The 12,180-nt window shown below is 40.1% G+C and overlaps 1 long non-coding RNA gene across 1 annotated transcript; it reads right to left on the reverse strand.

Annotated features, from left to right (window-relative positions):
• Nucleotides 1-8,695: 8,695 nt before the first annotated feature.
• On the reverse strand, nt 8,696-9,784 carry LOC311082344. The gene is made up of 3 exons (XR_014606110.1): nt 9,643-9,784; nt 9,318-9,477; nt 8,696-8,939 (listed from the first exon to the last, which is right to left on the reverse strand). It is a non-coding gene; the product is annotated as an uncharacterized lncRNA (long non-coding RNA).
• Between the last annotated feature and the right edge of the window lie 2,396 nt (nt 9,785-12,180).

A 12,180-nucleotide genomic window follows, 5' to 3' on the forward strand; every position in this document is an offset into this window, starting at 1 on the left:
GTTCTGAAGAAGAACCGGTTCTCGGTTCCCATCCCTAATGAGCATACCTCTTCTCACTTGCACCTCAAGACCCAAAGTATAGAATAGCTCGAGGTGTTCTTATAAGATATTTACTGTCAGATGTGTGTCTGCTATATGTACTGACTGCATATGTGCATCATAGTTATTTATTTATATTAACATAAAATGTGGACTGTCTGATTCAGCCATGGCAAACTAAGTATTGTGGTCACTACCAAAACATTACTGTCACTACCAAAAATGTGTAGTCACTACCGTAACATGGGATGTTTTGTCAAAAATAAAGTATATTGAATTATCAACTAAGATGTTATGATAGTGTTTGGTTCAATGCATATTCAAACTAATGAATCCTTAACTTTGAAATCAGTACGATAAACTTTATGCCTTCTACAAAGAAAGATTGGGTTCAAAATACAACAAATCTCATAAATGACACTTAAAATATTATTAAAATTATAATCTTTATTGATTTAACCTGTAAAAATATTATAAAAAAATAGAAAACATACATATTTATAAGGTAGATGTAAACAAAATCTTAATAGGTCATTATAAGCCTTCTTAATAAATTATTTAATATTGTGTTTCGGTAGTGACAAATTTGGGGAGAAGGAAAATATTCCAGCATTTTCTGAAAATACAAAATGAGAATTAACTGCACAATTACTAGAAAAGTGTACTTTGGATATTATACAATTTGCATACATGCAAAATTTGTGGGGAAAAAAACAAAAAAAATTCAAGATGTTTCCAACTCTGACTTTGCACCAATTCTGTAGAATGGCCCATATACATGGCTATGTTAAAGGTAGTTTGTAATTTTGTTTCTTATTATACCAAATCAAACATATGGTGCCTTAATATACATTTACTTAGTCGCTATTTGTTCACCATAATGTTAATGGTTGTGTATCAATCCTTCTTCAACGGTTACTTAAACACTTCTTACATTTCTTGTTACTTGTTAGTTGAGAGTTTGTTTTAGTTTGTGTCTTTTTTTTCTTTTCTTTTTTTCTGTTTTTCTAATTTATTTGATGGATGTTAAGTTAAATTCTCTTACTGTGATGTCATTGAATGCCAGGGGTATACGGGACTCTGTAAAAAGGAAAGCTGTTTTTTTATTTTGTAAAAGAAGTGAGGCTGACTTGATTCTACTTCAAGAAACACATTCCTGTGAATCGGATATTAAGTTTTGGAAAGGGCAATGGGGAAATGGAATTTACTGTAGTCTTGGCTCTAATCACTCAGCTGGGGTCTCTATCTTTCTACATAGATTTAGAGGAGATATTCTAGAGGTGTTATCTTCTGATGATGGCAGATGGTTAACTATTGTTATTAGGCAGGATAATGCAATCCTTATTGTGTGCAATGTTTATGGTCACAACTCACGCTCTCGGAACAAAGGGCTTTTCTCCCACATAGTAGTAGTAGTAGCTTTATTGGTCACTAGTCACAGGTACCAGCGAAATTCCGCCATCAACCTGTCCATACAAACATACATACAATATGACAAGGGGGAAGACAGGACAGGAAGACAGAGCATTGAGGAAAAAAATACAGCATAACATGAGGAGAGGTGAGGAGGAAAAAAAAAGGCAACCCCCAGACTATGCTCCTGTAAGGAGTACAGTTTGGGAACAGTAAAAAAACACCTCAGCAACATTAGCACATAATCAGTACACAACATGAACACACAAGACTTGCAACAGGGGAGGGGAGTGGGGGGTGGAGGTAACCCAGCACAGGCAAGCAGCCATCCGGTCCTGCAGCCATTTTCGGCGCTGGTCAGACCCGCCTGTCAGACTGGGGGTACAAAGCGTCGAAGGCGAGGGATGGGGGGTGGGGGAGGGTGATTGCATATCTGTGTATATGTAAGAGTCCGTGTATGTGTAGGCCTCGAGAGTCGCTACGCCTGACATCCTAATCTAGGTGCTTCAGTCCGCAGGATGTCATAGCGATACACAGCAGTTGCCATGGAGTCAACCTTGATCAGGTCCCAGACAGAGTCAACAATCAGCAGGTGTCAGTGGGGAGTGGGGGAAGGAAGGCAAGAGCGTCTCGCTGCAGTGCTCTCTCCAGAGGGAGTTGTTGTTGCAGCAGCAGCCTCGGCCAAGGCCAGTGCTGGTAGAGGGGGGCCGAAAGCAGATAAGATTGGGGTTGTTTGGTCTTGGGACGAGTAGCCGCATTCCAATTTACACAGCTCCTGGTCCATTTGGGTCTCCGAAACGATCCATTTGCCTTTGCAAAGCTGTAAGCTTCTCCAAGATGTTATCAATATTTTGGTTCATAGTCACCAAAGTCACAGTCTGAGTGCTGACAGCTCTCAGCACTCAGACTACCTGGAGGAGGTGGTCTGAGCTTGGTTGCTCCCGAACCGTGGCGCGGTTCGCGTTAATGTGCAAGCAACACGGACTCGGGTGCGCGCTTGTTCAGGAAGTATAGTATCCCGCACATGCGTATCACTGTCGATATCACAGTCTCAAAATTAAATGAACTCTTGCAGAAGTATTCAAACTCCCTTTTAGGGCGTTTTTCCACTGGGTTCGTTTGCTGCGGTCCGAACCCGAGTGCGCTAGTTCCCGGCGCCCCCCGCAGCGTTGGTCTGGTTTCACACTCAATTAGTTGTATCGAACCCAGGTGCGTTTGCAGTGATCTTACGTCATCAGTGTCCCACAACGTTCCCCTGCCACTCATGGTTGTCGTGTGTGAGGAAACAATGATATCGACAGTGATACGCATGTGCGGGATACTATACTTCCTGAACAAGCGCGCACCCGAGTCCGTGTTGCTTGCACATTAACGCGAACCGCGCCACGGTTCGGGAGCAACCAAGCTCAGACCACCTCCTCCAGGTAGTCTCGGGTTCGGTACTCTAGTGCGCACCCGGGTCCGATGACAGCGTTCACATTAGCGATTTTTCATGCGAACCGTGCCCCGGTCCGCAATAAACTGCCAGTGTGAAAGCGCCCTTAATTTTAGGTGGTGACTTTAATGAATGTGCTGATGATGCAAAAGACAGGTATCTTCCCAAGATTTGCCAACCTTCACAAAGTAATGAGTAATCTGATTTTAAATTTTTTGTTGTGACTTGTGCTTTTTGAATCCTGATATGTTCAATTTTACTTGGTCTAACAGAAGTTTGTCGTGTAAATCTAGAATTGATCTTTTTTTAACTTCAACAAATGCTCTTCATCTTCTTAAAGATGTGTCTCATTCTTCTGCCCCTTTATCAGATCATAAACAAATTAATCTGAAATTGGGTGATTCACAGGAAACTGCAAACTTAAGAGGTTACTGGAAATTCAATAACTCTCTTCTCCAGGACGTCAACTTCAATGATAGTATTAAAAAAAAAAATTGAAGAAATATTTAATGATAATACAAATTGCAAATTCAAGGAAAAATGGGAATACTTTAAATATATGGCTAGATGTGCTGCTATTAAGAGAAGTAAAGAACTTAAATTCCTTAGAAATCAAAAAGAATCAGAATTATTTGATAGAATTAACATCCTTTTAACTAAAAGTACTGTATCTTCTGAGGAAGAAATGGAGTTAAAGGAGATACAACTAAAAATAGATCAAATGTATAGAGATTTAGCTAAAGGCGCATTTATAAGATCTAGAGCTAAATGGCTGGAGGAGGGAGAAACCAACTCCAGTTACTTTTTTTGCTCTGGAAAAAAGAAATGGAAGGAGGAAATCACTGGATGTTCTTGATGTTAATGGAACTCACTGTTCAGATACAACAGAGATTTCCAACTTTGTCTCTTCATTTTACAGTGCCCTTTATACTTCCAAATTTTATGATTGCAAATGTGAAAATTTCATCTCTAAATTAATGAAGGATGTGCCTGCTATTAAGGATTACTTTAAAACACTTTGTGACTCAGAGATTACTTTGAATGAAATTAAAACAGCACTTTTTTCAATGAAAAAAGGGAAAGCACCCGGTATTGATGGCCTTTCAGTTGTATTTTATATTCATTTTTGGGACCTTATTCAAAATAATTTATTTTACATGTATAAAGAATGCATCAGTCAGAGAGAAATGAGCACAACGATGAAACGGGGTTATCTCCTTAATACCAAAACCTGATAAAGATGTTTTGCTAATAGATAATTGGCAGCCCATTACTCTATTGACTATTGATTATAAAATCTTGGCTTTAGTTTTTGCAAGCAGATTAAAGACCGGACTTGATAATATTGTTGCTGAACCCCAGTCAGGTTTTATTAAGGGACGGCATATTAGTAACAATGTTAAGACTTGTATTAGATCTTTTGGACTATGCAGACTCAATACACTCTAAAGCAGGGCTATTCAATTGGCGGCCCGCGGGCCACATGCGGAAGCAACCTCCAAATGGCCCAGCCCGTGGTCTCGCCAAAAACGCACATCCCTATGTAAATTCATACAGTAGTAGACCACGTATCCTAGCAACAACGCAAACAATGCAGAGCGTGCTGGTAGTAGCCTAGATTACTATCAATATGTCTTTCTCAACACTGAAACGTAAAATTGCCAATGAAAACCGTCAGTTTAAACCTGCCTGGACTGACAAATACTTGTTTATTTTACCGCCACATCCAAACGCCAAACCGATGTGTTTAATTTGTAATGAGTGCGTTGCAGTACTTAAAGATTACAATGTGCGGAGGCACCACGTTGAGAAACACCAGACTTTCCGCACGAATTTTCCCGAGGGATCTCAAGAGAGGGCAGCAAAAGTGCAGAGTATGATTGCATCTTACAACCGGAGCAGTACTACAATGGTGCGGTCATTCACAGCCCAAGAGAGAGCTACTGCAGCATCCCTTCGTGTTTCCTGGATATTGGCAAAAAAGAAAAGGCCATTCACAGACTCTGAAACCGTGAAGGACTGTATGTTGGCCGTCGTGGATGAGGTGATAAATGACGATAAAATTAAAACGAGTGTGGCATCTGCTATAAAAAACGTACCCCTGTCAGATACTTCCAACATTCGTAGGGTTGAAATTCTTGCTGCAGATGTGTATGACACGCTGTTAGGAGACCTGATGAAAGCTGATACTATGTCTATAGCAGTAGATGAGTCCACAGACAAAACTGATACTGCTCAGTTGTGCATATATGTCCATTTTTTTGACAGCAAATGTTTCAGAGAGGAGCTGCTCTGCCTACTACCGGTTAGAAGGACACACAACGGGCGATATAGTCTTTGGGAAAATTTCCGCTTTTTTTAAAGACAATGGTCTGGATATGACGCGTGTGTGCATGCTTGTGACAGATGGGGCTCCATCCATGACAGGGAAAGTGAATGGTTTGGCAGCACGTTGGTCCGCTGTTGCACCTCAGTTGATCTCCTTACACTGCATTGTGCATCAGGCAGTGTTGTGCGCAAAACTAAGCGGGGCGTTCAAAATGACAATGGACAACGTGATGGCTACAATTAATTTTATTCGCTCCACATCAAGCCTCCAACACCGCTTGTTCCGCATGCTGCTGTCAGAAATGTCTGCTGAGCACCACGACTGTCACATGCCTGTCCTGTCTCGTGTAGCACATGTGGTGTTTGTGTTCCTGTCACTGTTTTGACCCCACCCTCCTTGTTATCTCATTATTGGTTTCATTTGCCCCACCTGTTGTTCCCTCATCACCTGCCTGATTTGTCCCTTTTATAAGTTCCTTTGTGTTTGCAGTCTGTGTCGGATCGTTGTTTTGTTTACGTCTCCCGCTTTCCCGTGAAACCCCGGTATGTTGTTTTGAAGTTGTAGTTTTGGTTATTTCATGTTTTCCCCCTTGAGGGTTTTTGTTTCATTTCATGTTTCTTTTATTTAATAAATATTCTTTCTGCATTTGAGTCCTCTCCTTTAGTTTTTCCTTAGTTATACGTGACAACGACCTGCTTTTGCATAATGATGTGAGGTGGCTGTCCAAAGGCAAAGCACTGGAGCGTTTCTGTGGTCTCAGAGAGGAGATCATAACTTTCCTCCGCAGCAGCAAGCAAAAAAAGGCAGAAACGCACTTGAGTCGCATACTGGACGACAACTTCATGGCCGATGCCTGCTTTCTGAGCGACATATTCAAACACCTGAATGATCTCAATTTGGCACTACAAGGCAGAGACAAAACTGTCATCGACCTTGTGGAACAGATGCGCGCATTCCCAGTTAAACTGGACCTTTTCGCAACTGATTTGAGCACAGGCCGAATGCTGCATTTTCCGACACTCTGCAAATGCATCTCATCCCCCGCACAAATCACGGATGTGATGACAGATTTCATTGCGAGGTTGAAAATGAACTTTGCTGGTCGATTGGATGGACTTGTTCTGCCCACAGAGGTGGCCGTTTTTGTCAGAGACCCGTTCACTGTTGCAATAGAAGGGGACTTATCCGCCAGAGCAAAGCAAGTGGTTCCTTCCATTGACGAGGGGAAATTCACACTTGAACTTGTTGACATGCAGTCATCTGTAACCATGGCACAGGAGCTTTGCACTAACGGGCCTACAATGTTCTGGACTGATGTCAACGTACATCAGTTTCCTAACATTAAGAAAGTAGCGATCGTCATGCTCAGTATGTTTGGATCGACTTACACATGTGAGTCAAGTTTTTCACACATGAACTCCATTAAAAGCAACTCGCGTTGCTCCTTGACTGACCGTACTCTCCACCAATGCCTTCGGATTGCATTGACAACTTACAAGCCTAAAGTCACTGCTCTCGTTCAAAACAAAAAATGTCACTTCTCCCACTAAATCAGCTGGGTAACTGTAGCCTACATCAGTATAATGTTGGATGTGTAACAAAGGCATGCCTAATCACAAATGTGGTGATTTAAAATATGTTCCCTCAGTATGTGCAATATGTGCAATATGTCCACCTTGTATTCATGTGTTAGTTATAGCCTAGTTGTGAATACTGTGCACTTTTTATTTTATGCACTTTGAGATGTTCCTGGGTCAAATGTGAGCAAGATGTTTATTTTGTTTCAAAAGGAAACTTAATGTTATTGCTTATCTACTACTGTGCACTATTTTGTTTTATGCACTTTGTGATCAGATAGGTCAAATATGTAGCCTAGGTAGGCCTAGGCAAGAGGTGCCTAGGTCAGTTTTTTTTTCTTTTGTAAGTGGAAAAAGTAGGGGCTACCTCAGACTCTGTTCAAAGAGTATAGAAGTACCAAGAGGCGAAACTCAATAGAACGTTCCATTGCAACAAACTCACCCATGCGCAGAGCTGCAGCTCCGCCATCTTGGACTGAACGCAACACAGCTGTCATAGAATTGAACGATACCGGTTCAAATTCAAAAGCGGTTAAATTAACTAAAAAGTAGTTTCTAGTTTTTAATATCTCTAGAGCAGACATATCCCATGTCTCCCGGAAGATCCGGGAGTCTCCCGCATATTGATAGCGGCTCCCTGATGCCCGCAAATTAGCTAAAATCACCCGGAATCTAAAGCGAGCGAGCAAGAGCGCGCAGCTCCAAACCGTGTAACGTTAGAGCACACGGCAGAAAGGGTGAGGAAGCGAAATATCAACATATCAACCTAAAATGTGGAACACAATTTGTTCAGATTTTTTGCTTTCATTTTCTTGCAGTTCTAGAGTAAAATATATTTTGTAATATATATATTTATATAAAATATAAATAATTATATTTTAAATTTGTACATTTTAATAAACTCAAACTTGCATAACTTTTTTCTGTTTCACTTTCATAATTTATTTCACTTCAACAATAATCTGACAAATTAAAACAAGACCAACCATAGGTCTAAATTCCAAAGCATTCTTGAATTACAACCATTTAAGTTTGGATAGTGATTTTCATGTTTATGCGAAAAAAAGGTGACACTAGTTAAAGGGTTAATTTAGTGATAACAATGAATTAATAAAGCGGTCATTTGCCAGGTTAGGTTCATATCTCTGAAAGTATGCGATTTAAAAAGCCCATTTCGAGTCTTGACAATTTCGACCAAATACATAACATTAGCAAACTGTTACTGCGGTTATGGGATAGCTTACATTAACGTTACAGCACCTGTTATCGTTGACGTTAGATCACTTTAAAGTTAATAAAAACCTTTTCTACTTTACCTCTCTCCCAGCAAACATGCTCCTTTGGGGCCCGAATGGGGCCCTTGCGGGCAGCCCACTGTGGGCCCAGATACCGGCGTGAAATGCGGGGCACATGTGGGCCCCACACTATGGGGCCCAGGTGGGGCCCCATCGGGACAGCCCAAAGTGTGGGCTGACTGTGGGCTGGCCCACACTAAGTAGAGTGGGCCTCCATTGGGGCCCGTTGTGGGCCCACAGCAAACCCCTTAGGGGGTCCAGGTGGGGCCCTAGTGGGACAGCCCAAAGTGTGGGCTGACTGTGGGCTGGCCCACACTAAGTAGAGTGGGCCCCCATTGGGGCCCGTTGTGGGCCCACAGCAAACCCCTATGGGGTCCAGGTGGGGCCCTAGTGGGACAGCCCAAAGTGTGGGCTGACATTGGGCTGGCCCACACAAATTAGAGCGGGCCCTCATGTGGGCTGGATGTGGGCACACTGTGGGTGCAGGTGCATAGTTTGAGCACACAGAGTGTAGGTACACCCATATTACTATATGCAGAACAATTGCACTTGTTAGCAGCAATAAATCGAGGGTCATGTTTTTTTTCAAATAATTTATTTACGGACAATAATAATTATAATTAATAATAATACAGTTTAAAACAGCAATAACCACAAAAACAGAAACACAGAACACTTAAAACACGTCAAAGTAAATTAAAAACCAATCCCCTCAGGGGCACCAGTATGTATTTCTGCAGCTCTGGCCCTTCCTTGCCTTCCCCCATCTCTGTCCCTGGCATTACGGAGCCATGTTTTTATAGAGGCTTCCGTCTCACATGCTGTGGCTTGACTGCTTTTTGTCACAGCATCTAAGAGAGAAAGGATCAATTGAAATACAAATATTAAAAACAAAATAAGGGTTGTTCAAGTACTGTTAAGCCATTTCAACCTAAGAAAATTTTTAACCTGCACTTTTGAGTGAGGAATTGAGAAAACGTCTTCTGCTCAACTGAGAGAATGACTAAATAGGACAATGAGAGAGCTGTGGTTTATTGGGTAATACTTTATAATAACGTTCAGTTGCAGTGTAAGTACTGACTGGTGAGGGTATAGACAGCTGTCTTCTGTAGTGTGTAGTGTAGTGTAGTGTGTACTGCAGTGTATGTGCTGACATGAGGGTATAGACAGCTGTCTTATTTTTATTCCTGTTATAAGGACTTATCACATATAAACATTATATACTGTACCTATAATCGCTTTGCAGACCAACATCTGCCCAAAGGCCATCTTCTGGCCAGAGCCCTTCCAGCACAGTTGCTGGGCAAGTGGGGTGGTCAGCATGCAGACCAGGATGCGTCTGGTGTTGGAGGTTGGGCTTGTACCCCCAACTGTTGCCAGATACTTTGCCTAAATTAAAGCAGTAACACATCAGTGTATTCACAGGACAGCTATAATGAAACTGTAGTGAAAAAGTACAAAACTTTATTTATTTAAATGCATTTATTCATTTAGCAGGCTCTTTTATCAAAAGCAACTTTTAAAGAACCAAATATTTAATAAAACCAAGTGTACCATTGCACTGTAGCAAGCCTCATCCTTCAGTTGGAGTTCTAGGTTTTGAAGGTCTAGCATGCTTTTCAAAGGCAAATGGACACCCTCTGGCAGGTCTGCATCCACAGAGCTCTGTTTTGTGAGCTTTAAAAGCAATTGCTTAATAACAGCAACCTCCCCTTTCAGGTGTTCTAACTGAGAGATGATTAGACGTTCTGTTGCTGGAGAGATAGAGACAGACATACAAGGAAGCAGTGAGACAGAGAAAATATGAAATCTTGAAAAAGGTTTCAAAAACTCATTGTAATCATTAATGTACTGTTAATTTACAATTATTCTGCAACTAATACAACAATATCCTCTTTTCATGAGACGTAAAAACCTGAAATCAGTGCTTACGTGTAACTGTCTGCCTTCTTGGCAGAACTGGTACTGATGGGCCAGGTGGTGCAGGGGGAATAGGCGGGGCTGGTGAAATTCGTTGAGATGGCGTCAACAGGGGAGATGGTGGGGACGGAGGGGATGGTGGGGATGGTGGAACCGGTACAGAGCCCTTTCTTCTTTTACTTAAGAGTACTTCTTCTTCAGAAGAGTGGCCCTGATCAGGGTACCGTGGATTTGGTCTGGTGTACATAAAAGTCACATAGTGAACCTTTAATCCTAGATTTTTGTAATCTGAAATTTCACACTCTACATTCCCACTCTGGGTACTTCTTTCTCCTGTGTAAGTTTTATAATCAATGCAAAAACCAAGAAACTTACTTCCTTTTGCGATTACTTTTTCCCAGCATGATGTCATTTTCCGAATTGAGACAGGAGGATGTCTCAGCCTTTTTGGCCTTCTGTCTGGCTTTCTCATAATCTGCTACAGAACAATAAACCCAGTACTCTGTGAGCTATCATAAGCTGAACATTTGTCATCACATTTCTACAAATTCTTAAGGCACCCTATATACACAAGGTGAAACTAAATAGTAAAAGATTTACACTACGTTTTTTAAGACTTTCAACAAATAGTCACAAAGTTCACACAACAAATCTATTATTGATGAATTAACAGCTGTCTGTGGATTCCTTGACTTGACTAAAGATACAAATTATTTATTTATTTATTTTTTTTTTTTGAGTGTCAAACACCATGGTGCCCATTCAATTAAAATTGTGAGTTACATTAATATTGTCAATAGTTTGTTTTCCCTTTATTTTGCCGACGAGAATTTCAAAATGAAGTCATAGCAGAGTCTCAATGCAACAGACAGCGATGATTTTTTGAATGCGTTTTGAACGAATCAATTTAATGATTCAATGAACAATCACTTGCTTCTTTTCCCGAATGAATCAGCCGTTTGAACAAATCGTTTCAATGAATGACTCCGTCAATATGGAATGCCAAAGCTGACTTAATTATAAATAAATAAATACATAAATAAATATACGAAGAAATGTAAAAAAGTAAAAATACATAAATAAATACATAAAGAAATATACAAAGAAATGTAAAAAAGTACAAATAAATGAGTATTTATACTTTTATTTCCTTATTTATGTATAATTGTATTTTTTCACAGATTTATTTATTTTTTATTTTCACATTTAATTATTTCTACATTTATTTATTTCCACATTTATTTATTTCTACATTTATTTATTTCTACATTTATTTATTTCTACATTTCTTTGTCCGTATGCTAATGAGGGGGGCGTGTTTTACCTCAGACATCAGCAATAGAGCTCAGAGTGGCAGTGCTGAAGATTTGAGACCACAGTGACACCTTGTGGTGTGACCAAACGAAACCCAAGAGGTGTGCGGACAATATCACATTTTAAGTCATGTAATATCACCCTAACTGTATGTAGGGTAGGCTATATAGGGTTAACACACATAGCACACATGAACAGAAACTGCACTTCAAGGGGTCATGGGTCCAGACACTTGGACATGGAAGTGCATGAAAGCTGACTTTTGACTTTGAGGATGTCTCAGCCTTTTTGGCCTTCTTTCTGGCTTTCTCATAATCTGCTACAGAACAATAAAGTCTGTGCTATTAAAAGCTGAACATTTGTCATCACATTTCTACAAATTTAAAATTCTTAAAGGAATGTCGGTAACCAAACAGTTAACTGGTCCAAATTACTTCCAGAGTAAGAAAAAATATATACTATGGAAGTCAATTGGACCAGTTAACTGTCTGGTTACTGACATTCTTCAAAATATCTTCTTTTCTGTTCAGCAGAAGAAAGAAATTCATACAGGTTTGAAACAACTTGAGGGAGAGTAAATGATGACAGAATTTTCATTTTAAAGTGAACTATCCCTTTAAGGCACACACAGATACACAAGGTGAAACTAAATATTAAAACATTTAAACTAAGTTTTTTAGACTTTCAACAAATAGTCACAAAGTTCACATCTATTATTGATTAATTAGCAGCTGTCTGCAAATTCCTTGACTTCTAAAGATACACAAATGCTTTAAATAAAGAACAGAATTTAATTTATCATATTTTTTGCCAAATTGAGCTTTTATTGACATAAACACTTATAATTAACTCTTCCTT

This window comes from Abramis brama, assembly GCF_963993115.1.
Source record: "Abramis brama genome assembly, chromosome: 4".
NCBI classification, from domain to species: Eukaryota; Metazoa; Chordata; class Actinopteri; order Cypriniformes; family Leuciscidae; genus Abramis; species Abramis brama.